This window comes from Rhinopithecus roxellana, chromosome 18, assembly GCF_007565055.1.
Source record: "Rhinopithecus roxellana isolate Shanxi Qingling chromosome 18, ASM756505v1, whole genome shotgun sequence".
NCBI lineage: Eukaryota > Metazoa > Chordata > Mammalia > Primates > Cercopithecidae > Rhinopithecus > Rhinopithecus roxellana.
Window position 1 is genome coordinate 23548331 of NC_044566.1, and position 14234 is coordinate 23562564.

The window sequence follows — 14234 nt, forward strand, 5'->3', positions numbered from 1 at the left end:
GAGTCCCTCTCATATACAAATTAACAACAAGAGTGAGAGAAGAAGAATCTGTTCCACAACTTCTGGACCACTCTCTAGACCAGACATATGAAGGGGTCAGATGTGGAAAGAGAACATTGATGACAGGACTTTTTTTTTTAGAGAGCTGATGCATCGGTCCCTAGTTTTTTTTTTTTTTTTTTTTTTTTTTTTTTTTTGAGGTAGGAGTAAGGGAAAGCTCTTATGTTTCCAGACCAAGTGATAGCAAATAAAATGCAAATGATCAATTTTGAAATATATTCCCTGAGGGTGGGAGACGCAGAAGGCTTGTGCCACACTCATTCTTGGGAACACTAAAACAGAATGTGTATTAGGTCTGATCCATGCTTGGACTTATGCATAAGTGACATCCCATTAAAATTGGCCTGCACTCCTGAAATCTATTAGTGTTAGAGATATGTGAGTATCTCCCATAGACCTGTCATGGAATGCATGGGAGAGAAAACCAAACAAAACTGCTTTGGGTTATGTCCACTAAGGTTGCCTGTAGGACAAAGAGCCATCCATAGAAAGAGTGGAGTTATACAGCAAAGATTCTTAGAGATGAGGAAGTTGCAAATGACACCCCAAAGGGACCCAGTTGGCTCTACCTGAGTCAAGGGAACTGCAGGAAGAAAGGACCCTGTAGGAGCCCTCAAGGGTCCCAAAAGGCGAAAGATACCACCTTCTCCCCTAAAAGTCCCCTTCTAGGTTTCCAGCTTAAAGCAGGTCCAGGAGAGGAAACAGAGCTTTACTGTAAATCAGGTTTGTTTGTTTTTATTATGATATCTTGGACTGGACTACTGGTTTCTGAATTTAAATTTGAACCATACTTAAATTTAAACTTGTACTTAAAATGACTGTAGGATTCAATTACCTAAAACTGAATAGAGCAGCCATGGTTGTTTCCCAGTCCATTCAAGAACATGTGAAAATGAGGCCTGCTGAATAAAGTTCCAATTCGGGAGTGGTGGAAGAGGACACTAAGTTGTATTTTGTTTATGTTAGGGGTCAGGCTGGTTCAGCACATCAGTCACAGAAGATTCATACATATCAGTTATCTACCACTGACGTCAAAGGTCACCTCTCTCTGTGGCCAGTGTCTCTGCTCTTCACCTTTCATCTGCTGTTTCTAGTCAACAGATGGCCTGAGCGCAAATGTTCGGGCCCGTGAAGGTGCTGAGCCGAGGCAAGAAGGACTCTTCTTCCTTGCATAAAACATTGGAATTTCAACCCAGAGAATTTACCTTTGTCTACAAGATTTTTTATTTCCTTTTTTCTCTTTCTTCTTTTTAGATTTGGGTTTGGGTCATCTTTCTTTCTCTTCTTATTATTTGTTTTCTGAAATGTTACTTATATTGTTTTATTATTATTTGTGAAAATTTTATATACACATATCTGAAAATATGTACAAAATACATTGCTATACATTAATGTATAGCAATAAATAAGTTGTATATTACTTTGACATTTATTCATTGCCTTATGGAATTAAAGAATAGATTTTATGGCCGGGCACAATGGCTCATGCCTGTAATCCCAGCACTTTGGGAGGCCGAGGCGAGTGGATCACCTGAGGTCAGGAATTCGAGACCAGCCTGACCAACCTGGTGAAACCCTGTCTCTACTAAAACACAAAAAAATTAACCGGCCGTAGGGGGAGGTGCCTGTAATCCCAGCTCCTCAGGAGGTTGAGGCAGGAGAATCACTTGAACCCAGGAGGCGGAGATGGCAGTGAGCTGAGATCGTGCCATTACACTCCAGCCTGGGCAAGAAGAGTGAAACTCTGTCTCAAAATAAATACATGAATAAATAAAATAGATTTCACTTATAGAGGGAGGAATGGAGGAGACAATATAATAGACATCTTAAATATAATACATTACTTTGGAGGTGTGTGTGTGTAGACTCTGATTCAAATGCTGAATGAATTCTGACTTTGTTTATTAAGCACACACAGACACACACAATAAACAGAGATACAGGACAAAGACATACATTTGATTCTTCTAAAAAAAAGTTATATTCTTGTTTTTCATAGTCTGACAAAAGACAAGGCGGCTTTTGCCTCTGGAACTCTTCTTCATGACTTGAAACAGTGTGCATTCTTTCTGGTTATCCTTAATATCAGCAATCATTTATGATCATTTACTGTGAATCAGAAATTATGATGAGTATTTTATGTATATTAATTTACTTAGAACTCATGCCTCCCAAATTTCTGATGCAGGCATTTTAAATTGCAATTTATATGAATAAAATGAAGCTTACAGGATGTCAGTGAGCCCAAGTTATAACCCACATTATAGAGACTAGTGAAACCAGACTTTGAACCTGATGAGTTACACAACAAGACCTGCACACTTGACAAAGTAGAATATAAATATTTGCTATCTGCAAGGAGTTGACATTGTCCGACAACGGAAACATAATTTTTGTGAGGCTGTTTTTCTTTATTTGCAATACTATTGCAAAGATCATGCTGCAGTTCTTTCCTTGCCAGTTATTTACAATACTGATATTTAACATCACCTCAAGAGATAACATTAAACTATACAAAATCCCCAGGATTAAAGGAAAATATGCTTTGACTATATTTCTAATTCTTTTTGGAGAATAAAAATGTGAACTCTTCTGAGTTTTATGGGTATCCCATATATGTACATAAAGTTAATTCTCTGTCTCAAGAGTAACATAGATATAAAAAGGCCAATTACAATTTTATGAATAGGAAATATAAGATCTGGGGATTTGATTTCTCTATTGTTGTATTCTAAATAACAGCACTATTTCTAGGGAATACTTACATCCTTCCTGACACAGAACAAGTAGCAACTTTCATTAGAGAAAAGTCAAACCAGATGCAGTGTGAGTCCCTATATGTTGCAAGTAATGTTAAAATAGATTCCAAACTGGTGTCTTGTTTTGATGAAAACTCTGAAGACAATTTGGAGGCTGTTTGTCAGACTCTAGAGACTGAGGCACAGATGGAGTTCTGAATTAAGTGACTTTGTATTTTGAGATTTGAAATGAGCTCTAGTCCCAATTGTATATTTCAGTGATTATGGGCTAATTGCATGTGGTAATTGATTATTAAAGGATTTATACCCTTAAATTTTTAAGGTTTATGAATTATAAATTCAAAATTGCTAATAAAATTCAAGATGTAAACTTTATCTCTAGGTTAATTTATGTAGAATTGTGTGAACCATGTTTTGCTTTGTTTGGTAACACAATATTCTTCTTCTGAGGATTTTCTATAAAGCCAAATAGAAGTCCTTGAGATCTCAAAAGTTTAAATATTTTAACTTTTCTAATATGTAAAGCAACAACATTTACTGCCCATTTTCCAATCATACCAAACAATTTTGAGTTGAAATGCTTCTTTCCTTCTAATAGGGAAAGAACCCTGAATTTATAAACTAAACACCTTGCATGTCTTTTGCATAAATTAAAATAAAGTAAGTATATTTAATTTATCATTGGGTGTTCGTGTATATTTCCAAAATCTTAAAGTAGATTACATAATATGTTTCAGAAAGGAGTTATGTATCTGTGAGGCATCATTTTCAAAGCATCATTTGCATGCCTTCAATCAATATTATTACTTAAAAATCAGAGTATTTCTGAATCCCAGATGCAATACTTTAATAGCCTTATTGTAGTTCACTGTTTTTACTGTATCATTAGTTTAAATTTTTTCTAAATGATTTATTAATTTATGTTAGCTATCATTAAAAATAATTATAAACTTATTTTAAATGTTTAGTACTTTGTTTTCTATTGCTCCCATACCCAACTACTACAAATTCAGTGGCTTAATATGTTATCTTATAGTTCTGTGGGTCAGAAGTCTGAAATGGATCTTAAAGGGGTAAAATGAAACGTTGTGTTCCTTCTATAGGCTCCAGAATCTCTTCCCTGCCTTTTTCAGCTGCTGGTAACTGCCTGCTTTCCTTGGCTCCTGCCCTCATCATTCTGAACTCTGTTTCCATCATGTCAACTCCTTCTCCTTTATACTTTTGCATTTTTCTTTCATTTATAAAGACCTCTGGGATTATATTGGGCTCACCCTGATAATCCAGGTTAATCTCCTCATCTCAAAATCCTCAGTTTAATCACAACCATAAAGGCCCTTTTGCCATGTGAGGTAACGTACTCACAGGTTTTGGAGATTCGAATGTGAAAATCTTTGGGTGATGACTCTGTTTACCACAATCGTGTGTTTTTTTTTTTTTTCCATTTATATCATTTGTAGTATAAATTTTTACCTGCACATTTAGAAGAAAATATTCTGTACCAAGGGTAATGAGAATTAATATTTTCTTGAATGTCTTTTTTTTTTCTGTGACTACATCACACTAACATATTTTTTAAATGGGAAATAAAAGGTAGTGATCCTGTGCCATACTAATTAAATTGGAATAATCGAGTGTGTACATATTGGGTTGTTTGTGGTTTTGCTTATTTATTTGTTTCATTTTTATAGGTTTGTATAGTTGTCAAGATATAAAGGAAAGCAATATAATATGCTACATTATTTTTCTAAAATAATGACACTGTTATCAAGTTGATATCCTCTCTCCAACCCAGATATGGAGGAAAACATCAATTCAAATATCATAAAACAGTCTCTAGTTTGATTAACCTCAGTTGCCTAATAGAAACAGATGTATTTGCCAAACACCCTGTAAAGACCTCTTACTCCCTACTGTAATTGATTAAAAATTGACCATTAGTTTTTTCCCATGCCTCTCATTGAGAGATGGGGTCCCTTGCCCCTTCCCTGGAATCTCGACTGGTTTATGACTGGCTTTTTCAACTAAAATGGAGTGGAATAGAAATGATGCCAATTGATTCTATGTCTGGATGGCAATAGATTTGTTACTTCCTCTTTCTCCCTCATGGAGGCCATCTACCATGTAAGAAGTCCAATTCTTTTGACATCTCCAGGAAGAGAGGAAGCTCAAAGTAGCCAAACTGAGAGAGGCCATATAAAGTGAAGAAATGTGGAGAAAAAAAAAAAAAAGAATTCTTAAAGCTTCCAGCCTAAAACAGACCAGAATATCAAATCCAACTAAGCCTTGCCCGAATTCCTAACCTGCAGAATCAAGAAAAACTAAAATGGTTGTTGTTTAAAATCACTAAGTTTAGGGGTAACTTGTTACTCAGCAGTGGATAAGCAAATACTCTTTCTCTCTTTAGTACATTTAATTTAGTAATGTGCTCCAAGCCTCTTGCTGTTTCGTGATGCATCCAGAAGTAGGTTTCAATTTTTTTAAATCTATTTTGAAATGTCAATATGATACAGCATCTCCCTATGGAACAGGGCTATTTCTGTATCTAGACATGTATCTCATCATAGCCTGTGGAAAGCTCTAAGTTGGTTTGTTTAACATGGATCCAGGATGATGGTTTGAATTTTATTTTTTATTTGGAGGCTAATAGTACCCTTACAAGATATGAAATACGGTTAAAGACTTAGAGTTCCCAATAACAACTTTTGTATTTTTAAAACAAATTTTGTACTCTTTATATCTAACCTCTAAAGTAGACCGTTTTATTGGGGTACAGAAAAAAAGAGAGAAAAAAAAGCATTGTATAGCTGTCTCATTCCTTTCCTACACCTCTGAAATAGCAGGTTAGTTCTGGACGGAGGCCTATAGTCTCATAGGTCCTTTTGAGAGGTGAAAATGGCAGACATAATTGAATGGGATCTCATTGACTCCATCCCAGTCTTCTGACTATGAATTCCAGAGACACATGAAGAAGATTGAATTTCAGTTGAGTCCTCTGGGATGATTAGAAGACAACCACTATTGTGGTTCCAACAGCTAAATTAACAGAGGGTCTTTAGATTTTTTTTAAATTTAGTTTTAATTTTTATTTTTTTTTAGAGAGTCTCGTTGTGTTGCCCATGCTGGTCTTGAATTTCTAGTCTCAAGCAATCCACTTGCCTTGGTCTTCCATAGTGGTGGAATTAGAAGTGTAAGCCACTGAGTGTAGCCAGAACTTTTTAAAATTAATAAACTTTATTTTAGTAGCATTTTTAGTTTGAGAGCAAAATTGTGTGGAACATACAGAGAGTTTCCATACAGCCCATCCCTGCACATGCACAACCTTGCCCACTATCAACATCCCACACCACAGTGGTGCTATTTTTTAACCAATATTTACATTTTAAATGTATGTTGACTCACTGTTATCAAAGTCTGTAGTTTACATTAGAATTGGATATTTATTTATTTACTTGTTTGTTTGTTTGTTTGTTTGTTTGTTTTTGAGATGAGTCTTGCTCTGTCACCCAGGCTGGAGTGCAGTGGTGCAATCTTAGCTCATTGCAACCACCATCTCCTGGGTTCAAGCAATTCTCCCTGCCTCAGCCTCCCGAGTAGCTGGGATTACAGATGCCCACCACCACACCCGGCTAATTTTTGAATTTTTAGTAGAGATGGGGTTTTGCCAGGTTGCCCAAGCTGGTCTTGAACTCCTGACCTCAGGTGATCCGCCCTCCTCGGCCTCCCAAAGTGCTGGGATTACTGGCGTGAGCCACCGCACTCAGCAAGAATTGGGTCTTTAGATTTATTTCCTTACACAAAGATTGGAGCAAATGTTAACATCTTCTTTCATCCCAATTAGACAACCATTGACTCTGAGCCTTTGCAATTGTTTTGCACTGTATCATGTTTTTCTAATTATCTTACCTCTCTTAATTTTTGCTCGTAAAAAACTTGAATTGCCTTGCTCTCTTCTCATAAAACTGTACATTTTATCTAAGAAGACTTGACCATTAGGATATGTGGTTGTTACTGAACTGTACTGTATCCTGCTTTTTCCTGTGCAGATTTAGGAAGTAATCGCAGAGGGGTTACTTATTAATTGGCTGTAGCTGCTCAGAATATGTTCATATCTATATCATCTTAAAATGTCTTAGATGAGAAGACCACAAATAGTCTCAACAATGCGGCACACATCTGGAGGGTAACTACCTATTATATAGAAGCAACAAATTTTCTCATGCACCTTATAAATTTGCACAAATAAACCAAAAGATTCAGAGTCACTGCAGAAAGATCATCAGTGCTGTTAGCACGTAGCCAAGAAATAGATATTCATTGTTGAATATCAATGACTATATATCAGTATCAATCCTGCTCCCCAAAGGCAACCACTATTTATGTTGAAGACATACATATAGCCATCTCTTCCTATATATACCTATACCCTAGAATTATTTTATATAAAATAGAATATACTAGATATGCTTTTGTGTATAATCTTTTAAATTCACTCAATAGTATATGATTGAGATCATTCTATGTCAATACATGATGTCATTTATAATGACTGTAGGATAGTTTTCCTTTATAAGTATGTACCTTTATTTATTTAGCCAAGATTGACTTTTAAGATGTTTCTGTATTTCATTACTATAAATAATATTTAGAAAACATCATCCTAGTTGTGATTTGTTTACCACTGCAGCAAATATAAAATATGTTTTCTTAGCTCGGAGACTCACTTTTGCATAGAGGTATAAGTATTTTTAGGTGAAATTCACATAAGTTAACCATCCTTTCCTTGGGGTTGTGCTACTGTCCAATGAGTGCATAATGAGGGCAGTACTGCCAATGCCTACACAACATGCCTGCATCAACTAGGGCTTTGCTTTACCTTGGTGCAATTATTTAAAAAAAAAACTTTAAAAAATATTATTGAAGTTCACATAAGTTGTTCATTTTATAAAAAGGAGTTTTTCATATTTAAGTTGGATTTCATTATTTTATTAATATTACAAATACATTTGATATAGAGTGTTGATATGATTTTTTCAGGTCTAATGTGTATTCTTCATTTTTGTTATTTATGGCTCTTTAAAAGCATCAAAGTCTTATACAATGAAGCTTGCAGTAGTATAATGAGAAAATGGATGGAATTTATGTAAACATAAATACATGAACTATTGATTAAAATGTAGTTATTGTAGTAATAGTAGATGCCTTTTGTATTGAATATAATTCATTCTGCATTTGAAATTTGAAATAAAAATTAAAAATATTTTAACTAATCCTAAAATCATTCATTTATTTTTTCCTCATATAACCATATACAGTATAAAAATGAAGGATTTTTAAAAATTTGATTTCCCATTATTTCACGTTTTTGCCTCCTGATAATCTAAGAGGAACCTCAGAGAAACATATGTTGGTATTCTTCTAAAATCTCTTTAAGCATGAGTTAATTAGGGTTCTCATCAACAGAAACACAAGATGTAGAATTCTCAGAGTTCTTTCTTATTTGATAATGACACAGAAAACAAAAGACATACTATCCAGGATAGTATATCTATTTAGTTTTATTGTGAATGAACAGAAGTCATTGCATATTGAATAAAAAGGTGAAGTGTAATTACATACAATGCTTGTCAAATTGTTATTGTCAATTTTAAAGAAGGAATTACAATTTGAGAATAGAAATTATTAAAGAAAACAGAAAGAGATGTCATTACCTTAGTACAGCCTAAATTGTCACCAACCCTACTTAATTATTCAGCATATTCTGAAAACCTTTAGGAAATCCATCATATTTAGCCTGTTCTTTGCAGCTATCCATAGGCAATAGAAGCAAACCACAAACTCGAGGCTAATTGTGTTTAAATTCTAAGACATTTACTGCAAAACATTAAAGACACATCAGTTCCTCCCCAGGAATTACTTCTGGATTTGGAGTATGGTGGTTTATATAGACCCTTCTTTGTAAACTGCTTGCTGTTAAGATAATACATAGCACTTTATTGTCAATAGAAAATGGCAGAACCTGCTTTAGGGATAGGTTTTCTCTTGGAAATGAATGGCAAATCACAATTATATAAACCAAGAGATGACATAATATATCTACAGGTTGCATAATAATAATCATGGCAAGAGAAACCTATTGCATTTGCAAGATTAGAGCTAATTGGTTTTGCAGAGTGCAAGAAATCAATTTTGAAAATGCCAAGTCAAATCAGGTGTGCTATGCTATTAACTACTATGTGGTTTACAACAAAACCAGAAATTGAGTTAGAGAATTGGTTTTAGACAGATTTATTTGCAAAGCACATGAAAATGCTAAGAAATTTGGTGTATTTACATAGGCAGCCATCTTATTCAGTGATAGGAAAGAAGAATTCAAGCAGTAAGGAAAAATAATGCCATTTCTATTTTATGGGAACAGAATTATTGAAATTAAATTTTAAAAGTTAATAATAATTCCCATAAGGGATTATACTTTAAATATTATCTAGAAATATTAAATAGAAATATAATTTAAGCATGGGCATGCAGTATATTCTACTTTAAATGGACTCTGTGAACACAGAACAGTCATGCTGTCTTGGGGAATGGAAGACGTTGTCTATGTCCATGAGGACATGTTTGTTCCCTGAAGTTTTATTTTTCTGTAGCTATCCCTTAGGATCCATTACCAAAACTCAAAGAATGAGCCAGCAAAGAAGTTTGTGAGCCTCATCTATTTCCATTTATTTCCATATGTAGATATGCTGCATATTTAATAAGGAAAACATTTTTCTTAAGAAAATAAAACTGTAGACTATAAGATCTTTTTCACCCCTACTATTCTATTTTCCTAAGAATGGCAATAATTTACCACGCTGTTTAAGTAACGTGTTTTCAAGTAATGACATCCATTAAATGATGCTTCTGTTTTCATGTTAAGAAAATCTAGACTTTCCAAGTTTTCTTATTTTTAAAAGATGAAGAAATGATATCAAAGAAAAAAAAAGGTTAAGATGATTAGGAAAGGAACCACTATTCATTTTGCTTGCTTGTTTTTGGTGGGGGGTGGTTAGACTCTCATCATTCCATATGTCATTTTGTTATTAGTTAATAACTACTAATTATATAACTATTGATAAGGTGATACAGGATAGATTTTCATTTATGAGAAATACTGATACACTTTGTATACATTATTTAGATTGCTTGCTAAGAAATACTATTCTTACATTCATTTGCATTGGTTTATTCTATTTCCAAGTTTATATTTGGTTACTCAAAGCTAACTTTGTGAGATTTTCCAAACACTGCTAAAAATAAATCAGAGTGTTTATTTTACACAAAGTTTGGCTATTAATGGATGTTGTCATTTTTTATGTCGTAACAAGAAATTTGCCTAATCTCATAAAATAGTTACTACTATAGAAATTTCAAATTTTATTCCAAGGAAACTATTAGTATTTAAGATATATCCCTTGAATTTGATGTGTGTATCTGAACATTAATTGAATATGCATAATGGCAGCAAATGTGTGGGTGAATTTGGTTTTGTAAAATATTAACATAAACTTTTGGGTTTGGTGAATAATGTGGACTATCAAGTTGCATATTAATGTTTTTATAATCAGGTATTAAGTCTCAAATGCTGTAATAGTTTGTGATCTAATTCTGATCTCACGTTCCAAGGAGAATTAAAAACTTTTCCTTTTATTTCTTATTGTTTAAGAACAATTTACATGCAGTGTAACATTCAGCAAACATTTATTGAGCACCTGGTGGGAGCCCCTAATTGCTGGAGATACAGTTATGAGTCAGATCAAATCACTGCCCTTGAAGTTTGAGGAGGAAGACAAGAAAAATGACTTTCCATAAGGGCTCTTTAATATATAAATCTGCACATGAAGGAGAGATAGTAAGAGAGTGGTCAATTCTACTTTCAGAAGCAAATCAAGAAAGACTCTCTGCAGGAGATAATATTCTTGTCCTGCTCCTCCTTACCAAATGGAAAGTAACACTGACTTAAACAGAATACACCAAATTTGCATTGTTATTCAGATCCTAGCAACCTGGCACCAACAGCTTGCCTAAAATAAAATTTCAAGTGAGGTGTATGGGTGAATGTCATGAAACCAAGTCCCATATATCAGGTAGTCATGAGATTCACTGCATTTCCAAGACCAGTTGGGTTTACATCATCACTAATAATCACATTCTCTTAATTTTATCTCTTACTAACTTAAAATGTCATTTTTTTTTGAAACCTCAGAGTATAATAGGTCCCACTAAGGAAAATGACAAACTGATTGTCCAAATCAAAATCACTCTGGGCCTACTGAGTATGTTATGGTAAGGATAAAAATGAGAGTGAAACCTTCCGAAACATGACTTGCTCTTTATTAATAAAAGAAATATGTATTATTTACTCCTACCATGTTTTAGGCCCAAAGAAGAAATTGCTGGAAAAAAAGAAAAACCAAGGGAGGGTTTTGAAAATTAACTCTGCAGTAGATTTAAGATAAATAAATAAATAAGAACTTAAAGCTGAAATTTGAAGGTGAGATCAAAATCATATGGTTCTCTTTTGAGCTATAATGAGCCATAAAAAGGACTTTTCCTGACTAGTAAGCTAAAATGCTTAATGATATGACATGAAGGAGTTTTGGGTACCATAAATGTTAGCATCAAAAGTTTAATACTTAAGAATTCACATAAAGGCATTATTAATGAGAAATGATGCCCTCAGGAATTCCATGTACTAATAAATTGCTTGAAATAAATGGCATCTATAACTTTTTGTTTACCTGAAAGTTATTAACGTTTTCATTATTTAAGAGTGACACTTTTGTTCAAATTGTAATTGTTTTAGGTACATAATTAAATGAACAAATGTGGCTGAGAGAGAGAAAGAGCTGCCATTTTTAAATCAGAAGAAGCATGCTCCAGCTTTGGAATAAATATAGCTAAGATTTTTTTTCACCATTTAATATCTCAAATTTCTAAGTATAGGGCCATAGACACAAAGGTTTCACAAAACTATCTCAGCAGTGCTAGAATAAAACAGGTAGCTCTATTTATAGCCAAAATGTTCACTGATGCCATTTTGCCACTTGTAATACGTTAGGCTATTAATAGGAAACTTATAGCCTGAGATTATTTCTCACTCTAAATAGTGTTTTTCAAACATAAGTGCATATAAACCACCTGAGAGTTTTAAAAATTACCTATATCTGGGTCCCACCCCTAGAGTTTCTGATATAATCGATCTGGGGTCCAGGCTGGACGTTTGGACAGTACAACCAAGGTTGACAAGCACTGTTATAAAGAAACTTGAAACAGGAGAAGCTTAGAGATTTTCAAAACTCAGAGGCAACTGAGTTGCAATACTTATGACAAAATAAATGATGCTTATTACTCCAAGATAGAAGATATCTAGAGGAGTAGAGAAGATATCTAGAGGAGTAGGTAGAGAAGATATAGAGGAGTGTTTCTTCAAATACATAAGTGTTGACCACGGATTTAAATGATCCTTTTTTTATGCAGAGAGCATGAAAACAACAATTAAAGTAATTCATATGAATACAACAATCAACATAATTCTCAATAAAACCAATTTTGTTAATAATAATTTTGGTTCTGAAAATTTTGATAATGCAGAAAGAAGCTCTCAGATCAGTGTTCTTAAATATCAAAATAGCAGTTTGAGAGCACCTGGAAGGTCAGTTAAATTAGATCAGACTCTCTTTGATACATGGTTGGGATCATTCACTTTTGCTCTACTTTTTAAAAATGTATTAACCAAATAGTTATGAGTCTATCTATCAAGCATTCAAATTATTTTACATGTAATCTCCAATCTCCAGAAAATAAATGGAACCACAACAAATTTACCCCAATTTCTGCAGAGAGCATAAATAATTGCTTTCAAGGGATGCTTGAATGAAATTACTTCCCTGACTGCAGGGGTTGGGACTTGGTGAAGATTTGTCCTTTGTGAGTAATGAGAAGAGTATACTTGGATATAAAAATAGTAAAGAAATAATTAGTTTTTTAAAAACCCTAAATTCCATGTTTAGCAAAGTTAATGAGTCCCTAAATTCCTAAAGCTGAATATTAGTGTGTAAATGAGTACTCCAAACCAATAGAGAATTACCTTAAAATTCATGGCTATTTAGCTAAAACTTCTTATGTTCTTATCATTCTGTGTCTCCTAGTTTTAGATCGAACAGATGTTTTGACTCCTAAAAGACTCAAAATTTCTGACAATGTCCTTTATTAATAAGTTGCATTTTGAAAAATCATTTATTGAGTAAAAATTAAATTTACATTTTCAAAATTGCATGTTGGGTTAATTTACCAAATCCTTTATCTGTTTTGTATTTCCAGTTAGCCAGTTTTGTTTCTGATATGTAAATATTCAAAAATATTTGTTGAAATTACAAATTTTATTTATTTTTTAGGGTACTGGGATAGGTTAGTTACTTTTTATTTAAGTTCCACGGTGTTTTGCATATTCAACTTATTATATTGTGAGTAGCCTGAAAGACAGTAGCTATATGATCATTTGAGATAATGGTAACAATATTCAAGGGTTGAAAAGATATTATTTTAAGTATGAGCTAAGGAGATTGCACTTTATGTAACTAGGGGATGATGAGAAAATCTGTTTTAACAGCATGATTAAATTGGGAATTCTTTTTTTGAAGTTTTGTAAAAGGGAGGCAGAAGTTTAATGAAAAATGGTTAGGTAAACTTGGATAGTTTTAGATTAGTGACAATACTCAAGCTCTTGAAAATAGGAAGAGTTGCTCTTCTCATGTTAAAGGACAAGGGCTGCCATATGCTAATCACTGTATCTTTATACAGATCCCATAAAATGATTTATACTGAGAAGGGATTCCGTAAATCTTTACTAAATGAATGTCAGGTGATGGAATGGACCATTGTGACTGAAGGAGAGAGTAGTGAAAATGGGGATATTAGGAAAGGAAGTGGATGATTTGCTCGGATTTTGTTAAATTAGGTTTTGATAAAAGAAACCTGAAAAACAAACAAACAAAACAGCCTGCATGACTTCTTAAAGCCCCCAACTCTTAATACTGTTCCAATGGCAATTAAATTTCACATGAGTTTTGAAGAGAACATTAAAACCATAGCAAAGCACACGTTATATTCGTTGTTTCTGGGTAGTGCTTCTTTACCAGGCAAATAAATCCTGGTAGACATGCAAGAGCTTGCTCTTAATCCAAAATAAACAAAATGTGTTTTACTGAGAAAATTGCAGGCATATCAAAGGGTAATTTGACAGCAAGGGTACAGAATACTGTCAAGATAGTTTCTTCTGTTTTACACACATGTGTAATTCTTGTTTGAATGCAAGAGGGCTGAATACCAGCCGTATTTAATATATTTTGTGTCAACTTCTGTACACAGATTTTTTTT

The 14234-nt window shown here is 33.6% G+C and overlaps 1 protein-coding gene and 1 non-coding gene across 2 annotated transcripts in view; both read left to right on the plus strand.

The window, feature by feature from the left end:
• The window catches only part of GPC5 (glypican 5), a 1536710-nt gene that overhangs the window by 701969 nt on the left and 820507 nt on the right, over positions 1–14234 (plus strand). The gene's annotated exons all lie outside the window — the stretch shown is intronic.
• On the plus strand, positions 7588–7713 carry LOC115894650. Its single transcript, XR_004054794.1, has one exon. It is a non-coding gene; the product is annotated as a U4atac minor spliceosomal RNA (small nuclear RNA).